Here is a 14,042-nt window from a genome sequence, read left to right as displayed (position 1 = left end):
TCTGCAGTGTGTGTCCTTGGGGACAAAAGAATGAACGCAACCCCGCACTTTGCAAGGCATAACCAACAAGCTGTATTTTGGGCTAAAAGTACAAATAATTCGGCCAAATATGTCAGTGCTGACATGGATACAATCACCAACTTCTGGATCTCTGGCAGAATTTGAACAATAATACCTATATGTGAGCACAGCACTTACTGGTAACTCTACACTTGCTAGTAACTAACTGTATTGCACATCTTCTGGCCCTCCTAATTTCTCTTCTTTCCTAATTCAGAGAAAGTATACCATGAGACCTCCCACCTACACCCTTCTGAGAACAATTTCTCTGAAAACTCGCCAAGCAGCGAGGCCAAATGGAGTAGAAAGCTGTTAATCGGTTGATTTTTTTTCTAGTCCAGCATTCCTTCTTCCATCTTCCTGTAACAGCATCCCAATATTCCCTTGGAGAAACTGACTCAACACCCATTCCATGTGGTTCAGATGAACTTGACATCATCTTCTGCACCTGGGAGAAGGCACGTGACTACTCATGCCTCCAGCATCAGTAACTGGCTTACGGGTGGGCCTACCCAACGCTGAGCCAATGACAGGGATCAGCCTTCTGCAAGCTGAATACGTCATTGGTGCAGGGTTGGGCTTAACCCAAGCTAAGCCAATAACAAGGGTGGGCCTAACGCAAGCTAAACCAACAAGTGTCCAGACCCACACCTTTTGCAGAGCTATCAAGAAACAAAGTCTCTGGAAGTGTTAACTAACCTTATTGTGATAACCACTTTGCAATATATACATGCATAAAACCATCATGTGGTACACCTTAAACTTACACAATTTTATATGTCAATCACTAGTATAACCATAAAGCTGGGGGGGGGGTGGGGGTAGGAGAAATGAACTCTCTTTTTCCACTAGGGTTTGTTAGATGGTAGGAGGTAAGCCTGGAGTGCCAATGATCATTTTTCTATTGCAAGAGAGGAGACAGCCTGAGAATGAAGCCAAAACACAGGAAAGCAGGACCAAGAGGTAGAGGGATTGGGTCCTGATGATATTGTTTGAGCGCCTGGATCCAGCTGTACCTGATTTATGATTATGAGAGATGACCAACTCCCTTTCTTGGCTGTACCAGTTAGGGTTGGATTTCTGTCACAAGAGAGTGCTACTTAATATGTTAAAAAAAGTGATGGGTCTTATTTGCTGAAAGTAAAAAGAATGGAGTACCTTGACTGTAAATAACAGTAATTAACATGGCACCAGGAAAGGGTGAACCTAGGTATGGTGCTCCCTGCTCAACCCATAAGCTCTAATGAGCCCAGAACACAGCTAATATGCAGTCAACAAACCAATGTCTATAGTGTCCAGAGCAGAGCCCATGCAACTGTAACTGAGCACTGTGTGGCCATTAATGATCTTTTTAAGGACAAACGCAAAGCATGGGAGGAAGTCTGCGTAAAGTAGGGTGACAATGTAAGGAACTAGGAACAATGAATGTATACTGACTTTTCCTGCTGTTTGCAAAAAGATCATGTCCAAGGTTCAACATATTTAGTCCCTGCCTATTTCTCTAAGCATTTCCCACCCGCCTACCCCTCTTGCTTATGCACCAGCTACACTGCCTTCTTTCTGTTGCTTTAACACACCAAGCTTGCCCTACCTCAGGGCCTTTGCACTTGTTCTCTTTGCCTAGAATGCTTTTCCTTCAGATCTCTTCTCAGCAGGTTTCCTTCTTGCCATTCAGATCTCAGCTAAAATGTCTTCCCCAGAGAGACCTTATTTTAGTACTACCAAATACCCACTCCAGCCCTTCAGTATCACACTAACCCAACTTTGTGTTATCACTTTATAAGTTTTGTTTTTGTTTATCGTCCCTCACTGGAATGCCAGTTGTTGAACATAGGGATCTTCTCCATCTTTTATATCCCCAGTGCTGACAGGCATTCAATAAATGCGTATGGAATGAACATACATAGGGGAAGATAGAGATTGGCCACTAGCTGATGGAGGTATGAGGTTACGAAAAGGCAAGAAGCAAGAGACCCTCTGAAGACTAGTTTATAATTTATATCTGTAAATCCCTAAGATGCTTATCAGGATGGGGAAACCCTCTCCCTCAGCACCTGGGTGGCACCTCCTTGATGGGAAGGGGTTGGAGGATAGGACGCCATGTTTGAAACTACCCCCTCCTCCGGTTTACATGATAAGGAGTATCTGATATAGTTACTAGAATTTAATAACCTCATCCTACACGCTTATGACAGATGAGGCTTAGAAAAGGGATCCTTAAAATACTGTTATCACAGCCAGTGAGGCTCAAAACTTAATCCCGAAGGAAGAAATTAATTTGTGATGTTTTAGGAGGCACTTCCATTGTGGGAAGCGCTCTAAATACAACCATGCTGATGGGAAGGATCTGGTTTTGGACTTCAGGTACTGGGGAGAAACTAAGCAGAGACCTGAGCTTATGTCACAGCTTGCACGCCCTTCTCTAAATCTCTGATTCCTTCAACTAAAGGTAAAAACCACAAGCCTGCATTTCAACCAAAAACCTCTGCACTTCAAAAACAATCCTTAGGGAAGAGAAAAAATATATTACAGGTAAGAGGGAAGAAGTAACAGTTTTGTTTTGAAACAGCAACCTTTTTTTTTTTTTTAGTATGAAACACTTCACATATTTGTGTGTCATCTTTGCACAGGGGCCATGATAATCTTCTCTGTATCGTTCCAATTTTGGTATATGTGCTGCGGAAGCACATCTTAAAAAAATGTTTCCTTTGCCATGTGAAAATGTCTCAAAGTTCTAATGTTATTCTCTGCCACAGAAAGCAGGTAAGATGACTTCAAAGGTTCCCTTCTTCCAGCATTATCTACTGAATTTTAACATCACCTTCTATTTGCTGTGTGCTAGGCATTTATAAACAATTTTGTCACTTTAAGGCCATTCAGCTGTAAGAGTAAGCAAGACAATCACTTGGTCTTTTAAAAGCTGGAGCAGAAACATTATAAACCAGACAGGGGGTTGGGGCCGTGGTTGGCAAACTGCGGCTCGCGAGCCACATGCAGTTCTTTGGCCCCTTGCGTGTGGCTCTTCTACAAAATACCACGGCCTGGGGGAGTCTATTTTGAAGAAGTGGCGTTTGAAGAAGTTTAAGTTTAAAAAATTTGGCTCTCAAAAGAAATTTCAATCGTTGTACTGTTGATATTTGGCTCTGTTGACTAATGAGTTTGCTGACCACTGGGTTGGGGGGTTGTCTTTAAATTCAAGTTCAAGGTCTCCTTGGGATTGCAAACAGACTGATTAGAGATCAAATTCACTCATTTCATTTGGCCCACACGGTCTTTTAAAAGGCACTGACTGTGACGGGCAGGTGTTAACTCTTGGTAATGATATACACACCTTGTACCCACAATCTTAAAAGCGGATACTTCATTCACGCCTTTATTTCATCTGTGCTACAGGCATTTGTGTTTTCAATACACCAGCATGTCATCGTGTCCCACCATCATGGACAAATCTAATGGGCACCTCACCTGTATATTCTACAGCATGCACAGAAGAACAAACTGAGACAAGTGGTTCAAAAAGTATCTATTTTATATAACTTAGAACTATCACTCCTACAAAAATGTGTTTCACCAAGGTTTTTCTTTTTTTTTTTTGGGGGGGGGGGTGTTTTCCATGATTAAAGTTAACAGAGAAGTCTGAAAACACACTTGAGACACATGCCTTTGATTTCAAAATCAGAAAAACAACAACAAAGCAATCTCTCTTGGCTTCCCTCTGAGTGAAGAAAGCCAGCGCATGCTGGTCAGAAGCAATACACACCTATAAACCATCAGGAATTAACTCACCGCCCTTCTCCACCCCAACCCCAATCCTTCCCAATCAAAACAAATGGAAGAGCCGAAGGGAAAGGAAGGGAGAGAAAGAAGTTGCTAAATGCCAGCACGTGCTCCAACAGCTTCTACGTTATGAAGCAGGCTTTGCACTTTGCAGAGGTGATATCACTGGGGCAAGACCTGTCAAGAGTCAGCAAGTCTGGCTTCTGTTTTTGTGCTCTCAATGTCTATAATGATCTACCTAAAAAACAGGCACGCAAGGACAAATACTCAAGACTGTACACCATCAATTCACTGATGTGGAAACTGGAGAAACTTAACTATCAACAGAGGACTGACTGGAAAACTATGAAGTTGTTAAGAATTATATGTACTGCCCTAACTGGTTTGGCTCAGTGGGTAGAGCGTAGGCCTGCGGACTAAGGGTTCGATTCCGGTCAAGGGCACATGCCTGAGTTGCAGGCTCGATCCCCGGTGGGGGCGTGCAGGAGGCAGCTTATCAATGGTTCTCATCATTGATGTTTCTAGCTCTCTCTTCCTTCTTTTCTGAAGTCAATAAAACTATATAAAAATAATAATCAAGTAAAATTGTTTAAAAAATAATTATATGTACTAGCCGAAACCGGTTTGGCTCAGTGGCTAGAGCGTCGGTCTGTGGACTGAAAGGTCCCAGGTTCAATTCCAGTCAAGGGCATATACCTTGGTTACGGGCACATCCCCGGTAGGGGGTGTGGAGGAGACAGCTGGTGGATGTTTCTAGCTCTCTATCCCTCTCCCTTCCTCTCTGTAAAAAAATCAATAAAATATATTTTTAAAATAATAATAATAATCATATGTACTAAAATGGGAGAAAGTTCATGACATATTAAGAAACAACGCCATTTTTGTTTACAAATCTATCTCCCTTTCTTCTTTCTATACAAAGGGTCTAGAACCGTGGTCGGCAAACTGCAGCTCGCGAGCCACATGCGGCTCTTTGGCCCCTTGAGTGTGGCTCTTCCACAAAATACCACGGCCTGGCGAGTCTATTTTGAAGAAGTGGCGTTAGAAGAAGTTTAAGTTTAAAATATTTGGCTCTCAAAAGAAATTTCAGTCGTTGTACTGTTGCTATTTGGCTCTGTTGACAATGAGTTTGCCGACCACTGGTCTAGAAGAATGTACCAGAATGTGAGTAAAGCAGGCACTGAGATGAGAACTTACACCTGACATAATACTATATACCTTGACTTTCACAGTAAGCATATTTTGCTTTTGAAATTTTAACCCGAACAAAAAAATAGAATAGCTATTGTTCCGGGATAATTTTTTTCTACTGAAACCAAAATGCCAGGGAATGAGTTTTTCCTACTGTGGCTTCCCCCTCCTCCATCCCTTTTCAAACATTTCTGAACACCTACTAAGTCAGGCGTCCTCAATCTACGGCCCGCGGGCCACATGCAGGTGTTTTTGCCGTTTTGTTTTTTTACTTCAAAATAAGATATGTGCAGTGTGCATAGGAATTTGTTCATAGTTTTTTTTTTTAATTATAGTCCGGCCCTCCAACGGTCTGAGGGACAGTGAACTGGACCTCTGTTTAAAAAGTTTGAGGACCCCTGTACTAAGTGTTCAGGCACAGCTGGGAGAGGCAGATACAAAGCATCTACATTGGTATTGGATGCAAACACAGTACTAGTAGCTGACACTAGCTTTCTGTACACAGGTGTGCTCATGTTAGAACGCTGTCTTTAGAAAAAGGTAGTGTAATTTCTCTGGTTCGCACACTTATCCAAAATGGGATAAAATATACCAACCAGAGGCCCCTGAGACTTCAAGGACATAGATCATCTGGATCTAGTCCTACATAAAAGATACACCAAGAGGAAAGATTGAAGCTTCAAAACGGATTGAATACCGGTGTGTGTGTTTGGGCGGTGTCAGGTACCAAGTGTCTCTGGGAGTCACTGGGATTCAATCCCTCTTCAAAGCACCCTACCCATGTCCTAAAACGCCATCCTATCCTCTAATACACACACAAAACTAGCACAGAAAGCAACAAATATCTGCCCAGCGCACGCTGCAAAGGCCATTTCTTCATAAAGAAGTTAAAAGGGGCCTCGGGCTACAAGCAGAAAAGGCACAAGCTAGTGCTGCAAGCAGAAAAGGCACAAGCTAGTACAAACCCTGAACAAAGAAGTCAGGGAAGTTCAGACCCTCAGGAGGCAGAGAACCTGAGAAGACTGGAGAAGATAAAGCAGAGCTTCCCCAAAAGCGGTGTCCCGGGGGTGACGGGGTTTCCCATGACCTCGGAGAGGTCGGTAAGCCCAGCCGCAGCATTCAAGCTGTAGAATAAGCGTTTTCATCCTTTATCCAATCCGTCCCCAAAGTGCTGTCAGAGGAAATCTGAACCGTCCTGCAGCAGAGACCTGAGAAACGCGGAGGAAAGGAGACGGTTCCAAACACGTTCCCGAAGGGAGGGAGGTGGAGGAAGGAGGTTTTTGGAAAGAGGCCTGCAATGAGGGTGGAAGAGGGTGGGGAAGTGGGCGAGGAGGAGAGCTACGAGAAATGAAGGGGAGATGGGGGACAGCCGAAGGAAAAGGGGTGGTGGGGATTGAGGAGGGGCAGAACCCAAGGCGAGAAAAGAGACTAGGGAGTCCAGGAGGGGAGTCTGGGGTGGGAGGGAACAGGAGAGCCGAGCAGCAGAGCAGCGAGGGCTGGGGACGCGGAGGGCAGAAGGACCAAGGGAGTCAAGGAGGGCAGCAAGAGAAAGAAAGTTGGCAAAGGCGAGGAGCCGGGCTCGAGGACACAAGAGAAGGAAGGCACAAAGTTAGCAAGGGAGGTTCCGGGGAAGCGGGAATTTCGAACCTAAGTGCCCGGGACCGCCCGAGTCCGAGCGGCCAGGAAGCGACGCGCAAGCGAGGAGAGCCCCAGGGTCCCGGCCCCGCGGCGGCCAGGGGTCCCAAAGCGCACCTGGCGGCGGGGCGGGGCAGAGGACTTTCCCAGCGGCGGAGGCGGTCCCCAGGCTGCCCTCAGTCCCGGCGGCGGCTGCAGCTCCGCACTTACCCGAGCTCAGGCGACGAGGACGGGCGGCGGCTGCAACAGCGGAGGCGGCAGAAACAGCGGCGGCTGCTGAGGGTGGTGCGGCCGGGACCTCGGGCCCCCGCCCCCGCCCTTGCGCTCGCGGCCCGCGTCATCCATTGGCTGCAGCGCCACGGGACCGCGTCCGCCTCGGCCAATCAGCACCGAGCAGCGGCGTTTGGAAACTTTTTTCCCAGGGTCCGGGTGCGGCGTGGCCACGCGGCGGCCCTGCGGCGGGAGGGGGCCTGTGAGGCGCTGGCTGGCGGGCGGGGACCTGGCCCGCCTTGGAGGATGCTGGCTGCTCCCCGGACACCCCGGAACGGGCTCAGACTTGTGGGCCAACGCACGGCAAGAAAATACGTCTCCCTCCTCTGACACCGATTGCATTTTCCCCCAATCAGAGGAAAGACAAAGATTGAGATCCGCTTAGGCTAAGCAATGCTCTGGGTTTTTCCCATTCCTTTATACCCAAAATAAAAATTTCAACATGACCACCTCCTTCAAAGGTAGCAAAACGTAGTGCGTAAGAGTTTGATTTCAAGCCCGGTTCTGAACCCTTACTAGCTGAGTGATCTCGGGCAAGTTCCTCTCTGTGACTTAGCAAACATAGTTAGGTACAATCTATGTATTTGTTAAGTGATCGTGATTGGTTAGAAAATTGGTTGTGTCGGGTACAATGCTAACTTGACTTAGGTTTTCTCACAGCAATCCCAGCAATTGTTGTTTGAGCACTCACGCTTATAGCACAGACAAGATGCCTATCCTCAAAGAGTTTATACTACTAAGAAAGAAACACATTAAACAGCAAACAGAAAAAGTTAAATAATTTCAGCTTCTAAGTGCTAAGCATAGAGCAAAGTCACGTGATAGAAAGGGTTGGGGAGGAATCATTTCAGATAAAATGGTCAGGGAAGGCCACTCTAGGACAATGGAGCTAAGGCCAGGATGATGAGAACCACAGGAGAACACTTGCGTTGTCTTCATTTAAAGATAAGAAAGCTAAGGTGCAGGAAGTTAAATGTGTTGCCCAAGGTCTCACAATTAGTAAGAAATCAGGCTTTAAAGCTGGGTCTGTTTGACTCCTACACTCGTATTCTTCAGCACTATGCTAGAGGCAAAGAAATCTTAACTACTTTGAGGATTCCAAGCGCATTCATAGAATCCCTTCTGCCTCCCTGCCTTTCTCTAATTCTACTTTGTTTTGACTCCTCACTAGTCCGGGAAGAAGCTCAGAGACACAAAAGGGAACCACCACCTACATCAACAGGGTTAAGGAAAGTACCAAAATTTCTTGGGGGTGGGGAGAACTTTCGTTCTGGTCCCAAATGCTAATAAGTCATTTGCATCCTCTTGACACTTTTGCTCTTATGCTTTCTTTCACTCCAACAAAATGTTATTGACCCTCATCATTGTGTGAGGTTTCTGGGCAGGGAACAGTCACCCCAGTTTACAGATAAATTGAAGTACAAATTGATGAAGTATCATTTCAGTCCTGACTAAATGGCACTGATCAAGTAATGTCAACTAGTTGGCTTTCAGTTTCCTTCATTTTCCACCAAAAAGAGGGAGGGGATATTGAAATGATTATCATGATTAAACTCCTCTTCAGGAACAGGAGTTTAGGTAAATATCATTTGGTAAAGCCTTAAAAATGAAAGGAAAATTTTGGTGTACTTTAAAGCATTATCCCCTCTTTATTAAATTTATTTTCCTTGTAGTATTCAGATATGAATGAGTGGAGAACTCAGTTTCTCTTAAGTCCTTCCATTATAATTTACTAGAGGCCCAGTGCACGAAATTCGTGCACTGGTAGGGTCCCTAGGGGCTGCTGGCTACCGTGGGGGTACTCCCTCCCTTCCCCCAGCCGGCCCCACCCCCTGGTCGAACTCCCGGACAACTCTTGGGCAAGGGGACACTTTGCATACTATGCTTTTATTATATAGGATTATTTAAAAACCCTAAACTTAACCTAACATAGAAGAAAAGTTGCTGGAGGAGAAACTACTTTAGTGGCAGCCAGGTTAATCTAGGAGCTGAACTGAATGTAAAGTAGCTGCTTAAATAGCACAAAAATCAATCTTCATCCTTGTTTCATATAATTTGGACAAGGAAAAAACTGAAAGTTACTCTTACTCTCTGAAAAAAGAGTTTGTCCAGCAAAGGAATAGAAATAAGACTAACAGAGGCTAAATTAAGAAAATATGTCTTAAGGAAAATATTAAAGCACTCTTTCACAAATATCAAATTGTATTTTGATTCATAATTATCTGCTTCCAAGGGCTGGTGTACTCTGCATAGGTTAGTTTTTTCTACAGAAAACAACAAAATTACATTTCTTTAAAAATTATTTGTAATTAAGACTTTTCATTAGCTTTCCATTTCGTACAATTTGTTCTTTTTTTTATTTACTGCACTTAACCTGTTGAGACCAGGCACAATTCTGGCCTGGAAAGAATGTCAAAGTCAAACAAAATGTGTCTGCTCTTTATTATGTTTTGTGGCTAAAAACTTTTTCTAAAAAGAAGAATTTTAAAAAATCCACCACTACTTTGTTTGCCTTTTCAAACTTTTAGTTAATATGGTCCGTGTTCAGAGATACTCAACTAGCATAAAAAGGAAAGCACCCCTAAAGAGAAGCATATGTGGTACTTTGAAAAAGAACAAAATGCTAGAAACAGGGTTGCTTTCCCGTCTCATTCCCATTTGGAAAATATTCCCCACACAGACACAATGAAGATTTAACCTAAGCAGGCTGATGATGTGTATTTGTCCTCTTCCTACTGGAAAATGAAATTCAAGCACGAAGGATTCTTCAGCTCCGTGTTTGATCTTGCCCTCCACAATACATGTCTACCAGGATGTCTACCGGGATGTACTAGCTTCCCCTGAAATTCACCCACCTATGGGGAATTGTCTAATGAAATTGCCTCAAACTTCAGACTTTGAGGGGCGGTGTGTGTGTGTGTGTGTGTGTGTGTGTGTGTGTGTGTGTGTAAGGTCTCTTTTGGCAATTTCTAGTTATTGATTCTTCTGCAAAGTGAATCTGTTTCTAGGCAAACCTCAGAAATAAACTTTTCCATAGTATTCAGCTAACACATCCTAAACTGTCTAGATTTAGATACAGCTATGTGCTTTGTTTTTCTAATTTGCAACGGGAAATAGTGAGCAGCTGGCAGTTTTGCAAAGGACCATTGTGCTTATTGAATTTAAAAAATTTTTTCTTTTTAAATCTCAGGTAAAAGTAGACGGTGAGGAGAAAACAAACCCAAACATGACTTATCTATCCACGTAAAATACAAGCCGCAATGGGCTTCATTTCACAAGGCTTTTGCAACTAGGAGGTCTACTTTTTGTTCGCCCAACCTGTTACTGGAAAAGTCCGAACCAGGGCTTTTAAAAGTCACGTTTTCTTAAGTCACGAGGACCTCTTAATTGTCGGTGACAACATCCAGGCTAGTCCCAGAACTCACTTTTTTTTTTTTTTTTTCCAGCTTGGTCATAACGCTGCGAGACACCCGGCCGGCCAGAAGACAGTTCGCTCGGTTGGCAGTTTTTTGTGGGTTTTTTTTTCTCCTCACTCGCCACTAGGTTGCACTAGATTAAGCATGCTGTGGAAAATATGCGTTAATTTTTCCAAAGCAGAATCATCACGTGACAAGACGAGAGAGCGAAGAGAGCCAAAACGTTCAGGCTTTTCATGGAAATCCGATTTAAATCGCCTTTCCTCAAAAGACCGAAATTACTGACTTGTACCAAATCCTGGTTGGCTGATTTTCCACCCCCGGTTCCACTTCACAAGCTCCCTAATTCCCCGCTCTAAGGTTCCTTTCCACTCCGCAGCGATAGACCAGGGGGAAGGCCTCCTTAACTTGGGGGTTTTCGTCAAAAAAAGCCGGGGCCGCCCCCCGGGAAGGTCCCTATTTAAGGGTTTATCGGGAGGGGACTGAGCCTGACGAGGCTGCAGGGCCGCGAGGCCCCGCCCCCCCCAGATTCCCAGCACACCCTGCGCGGAGAGGACACGACGGTGGGGGAGGGGTGGAGGAAGGGGCGGGGCGAAGGGGGAAGAAAAGGGCGTCGTTTTACGACTGGGGGCGGTGTGGTGCGGAAGCGGAAGTGAAGGGCGCGCTTGGCGGCGGCGGCGGGAGCTGCGGAGTCGGGAATCAAAACAAAGGGCCTGGCGGGGCGGGGGGAAGGCGGCGGGGTCGGAATGTGAGCGAAGGTGGAGCTGGCTGTAGAGGTGAGTGTGCTGGCAGCGTTGGGAACCAGTCCTTGATGGGCCCACTTATCAGGGTCCACTAGGCTGGAGGAAAGACAATGTATCCCCATTCCCCTGCCTATTGCTGGCAGAGGTTCGGGAGGTTGGCTAGTCCGTGGGGAAGGACTGGGACCCACCACTCAGGCCCCCACTAAAGGTTCGGGTTGCCTCCCTTTCGTGTCCGTTCACGACTGTCATAGCTGCGCCGCTTCTGCCCTTTGGGGGAGGGGGGGGGTTGGCTCCCCGCCCGAACCTGTCTCCCTGCTTCCAATGGTGCCCTCCAGGTGTGGAGAGCAACCTTTCCAGAGGAGTTTGCTCTGTTGGAAGGTTAAGAGAGGAAGATGGGGCGGGTGCTTTTGCAACCCCCCTGAGCGTTTTGCATCCTCCTCAGTTTTCAACACTCTAGGGTGCAGCCTCTGGATTGAAGGATAGTAGTTGAGTTTTCTTAGGGCTTGAGCCACTCCCACTACTGGTTGTAAGGCGACACCTTGATACACCTTTTAGAGTTCCCCAAGCACCTTTCTGATATTACCAAGAGCTCTCCAGTTACCTTATTATCTTTTGAACTTCCTAACATCTCTGAGCGGTAATAGTCTTGTTTGCATTCAGAAATATTGAAACCTAACGGTCTTCCTAGGCGTTTATCGAACTCTTCATTCACTCAGCTATTATTGACATGTGTTAGATTCAGGAGATACAAAAATAAATAAGGAAACGTCCCTACTGTCACGGTGTTTATATTCAAGTGAGAGAGACAGAAAATAAAGCAAGCAAATAAGACCATTTTAGATGGAAGAGCTATTGAAAAAAGTAATGGGATTGGGGAGGATGTAGGGGGGTTAAGGATTAGATTGGGTGTTAAGGCCACTGCTAAGTTTTCTACTTGATTGTCTCATTTAATCCAAACAATAGCCCTATGAGGGTGCCACTATTATTATCAGGCCCCTTTTCCAGATGGGATCTGAGGCTTGGAGAGATTGTGAGCTACACAGAGAGGAAGCCGAGGAATTGGGGATTACTATGCAGACAGTCTGACTTCAGAACCTGTGCTCTCAAACACTATCTGAATTGCTCAGATACTCTGAGAGGTAATGGCAGAAGTGAGACTTAAACGCAAATCAAAGAAAGCTTTGCTTTGGCTACCTAAGTTACTTAGTGGCATTCCCAGGAATATTTGGGAAAATTTCCAGGTGCAGGCCACTAACAAGCTAATATGTGTGTACTTTCTGTTGCTGTATTGAGCAATACAGAGGGCACCTTGGTGTGGTAGAAAGAGGTGGACAAGCCTGGTCTGCTCCCTTTCTAATAGTGTGATCTTGGGCAAGTTAGAAAACTTCATTAAACTTCTGTTTTCTCTGTAAGATGTGGCTTAATCATTGTATCCCTGTGGCAATCATAGGTTTGCTACAGAGTAGATAATAACATATTTGCTGAATGAAGAAATAATGTTAAATAAAAATTCTTTAGTAAACTATATTGTACTCTACCTGTCAGCTCAATTTCAGGATTGGCCTTGAAGAGGTTTGTGAGAACACATTGAAGTTGTGTATATCCTGAATATCACAAATTCTTGATGATCTAGAGGAGATTGTGGGAGATATTAAACCTGTATTTAAGAGGAAAAACAAGTAGCATAATGTACTAATGTGGCAGTTAACTTCATCTCTGTCTCCAAATTAACTCCTAATTATAAACAGCTAGGTAAAATACAAATATTTATTTAGTATATACTAAGTGGCCAGCCCTGTGGTTGGCACAGGTGATAAAGTGGTGAAAACAAACAGATGGTGGGCTCCTTTAATATTTTTACACTCAGTAGTGCTGTGAGGTGTACAAGGGAGAAATTAGCCACACTGTACCGAGGAAGAACCCAAAATTTAATGACGTTTTATAGCTTCAACATAGGGGCCAAATAGCAAATATTTTAGGCTTTGTAGGCAATATAGTCTCTGTTGCAAATACTTAATTCTGCAATTATAGTGCAAAAATCAGTCATAGACAGTTCTTAAATGAGTGCAGCCATGTCTTGATAAAACTGTTTATAGACACTGAAATTTGAATTTCATAAAATTTTGTGTTATAAAACATTATTTTGATTTTTTTCTAAGAATTTAAAAATGTAAAATACATTCTTAGTTCGAATGCCATTTAAATAAAAGCAATGGGCTGGTTTTGGCTGGCAGGCCATAGTTTGCCTACCCCTGCTTTATGTGATCGGCCCTCCTATACCTTGAATATGGCACTTGTATCATCATCTCTCCCCTCACCCTACTATGTTGATTTTAAAACTGCTTGAAACGAGGATCTTATCAGAGAGATAGCTAAAAGGAATTCTTTTCTATAGTCCCAGGTTAAATTTCTGAAAGATAAATTCATAACCTTAAAGTGGCCACTGTAGGTAAGAGTAGGTGATTGTTGGGTATGATGGTGGGGACTTTGAAATGCGATTCAGTTGTCCTTACCATTGGCTGGCTGCCTCCATGCCCAATGGCTATTATTGATTTGATCTGCTTTTATTGTACTGTTTAGATACAGCACATCTATGACTTGAGATTTCTCTGTTAGATTTTTGTTGGTATTCCAGATTACACTTTCATAATAAGTAAACTAAGAAATTGGTTTGATTTGTTTTGTAGCAGAATCAAATTCAAAGTCTAGCCTTGGTCGGATGGCTCAGTTGGTTGAAGCATCGTCCTGTATACCAAAAGGTTGTGGGTTCAATTCCTAGTCAGGGTACATACCTAGGTTTCAGGTTTGATCCCTGGTTTGGGCAGGTAGAGGAGGCAACTGATTGATGTTTCTCATCTCAATAGTTCTCTCTCTCTTTCGCTCAAAATCATTTTTTTTTTAAACCATATATTCTGGGGAGGATTGAAAAAAAAAATCAAAGTCCACAGAG

The 14,042-nt window shown here is 44.3% G+C and overlaps 2 protein-coding genes across 7 annotated transcripts in view; one reads left to right on the top strand and one right to left on the bottom strand.

Moving 5' to 3' along the window:
* The window catches only part of NDE1 (nudE neurodevelopment protein 1), a 33,098-nt gene extending 26,115 nt beyond the window's left edge, over nucleotides 1-6,983 (bottom strand). For 4 of the 5 annotated variants that reach the window (XM_079797408.1, XM_079797409.1, XM_079797406.1 and 1 more), the window contains exon 1: nucleotides 6,874-6,983. The gene's annotated coding sequence lies outside the window, so the exon portion shown is untranslated. Of the gene's footprint in view, nucleotides 1-6,780 lie in introns of all 5 variants that reach the window. The other variant, XM_079797410.1, reaches the window with a different exon arrangement.
* Nucleotides 6,984-11,010: 4,027 nt separating this feature from the next.
* MARF1 (meiosis regulator and mRNA stability factor 1) overlaps nucleotides 11,011-14,042 on the top strand; it is a 43,967-nt gene continuing 40,935 nt past the window's right edge. For both annotated transcript variants that reach the window (XM_079797355.1, XM_079797354.1), the window contains exon 1: nucleotides 11,011-11,125. The gene's annotated coding sequence lies outside the window, so the exon portion shown is untranslated. The remainder of the gene's footprint in view (nucleotides 11,126-14,042) is intronic.

The sequence above is a fragment of the Cnephaeus nilssonii genome, assembly GCF_951640355.1.
Source record: "Cnephaeus nilssonii genome assembly, chromosome: 2".
NCBI lineage: Eukaryota > Metazoa > Chordata > Mammalia > Chiroptera > Vespertilionidae > Cnephaeus > Cnephaeus nilssonii.
The sequence above is the reverse complement of the archived record's forward strand: the minus strand, read 5'-3'. Positions and strand labels throughout refer to the sequence as shown.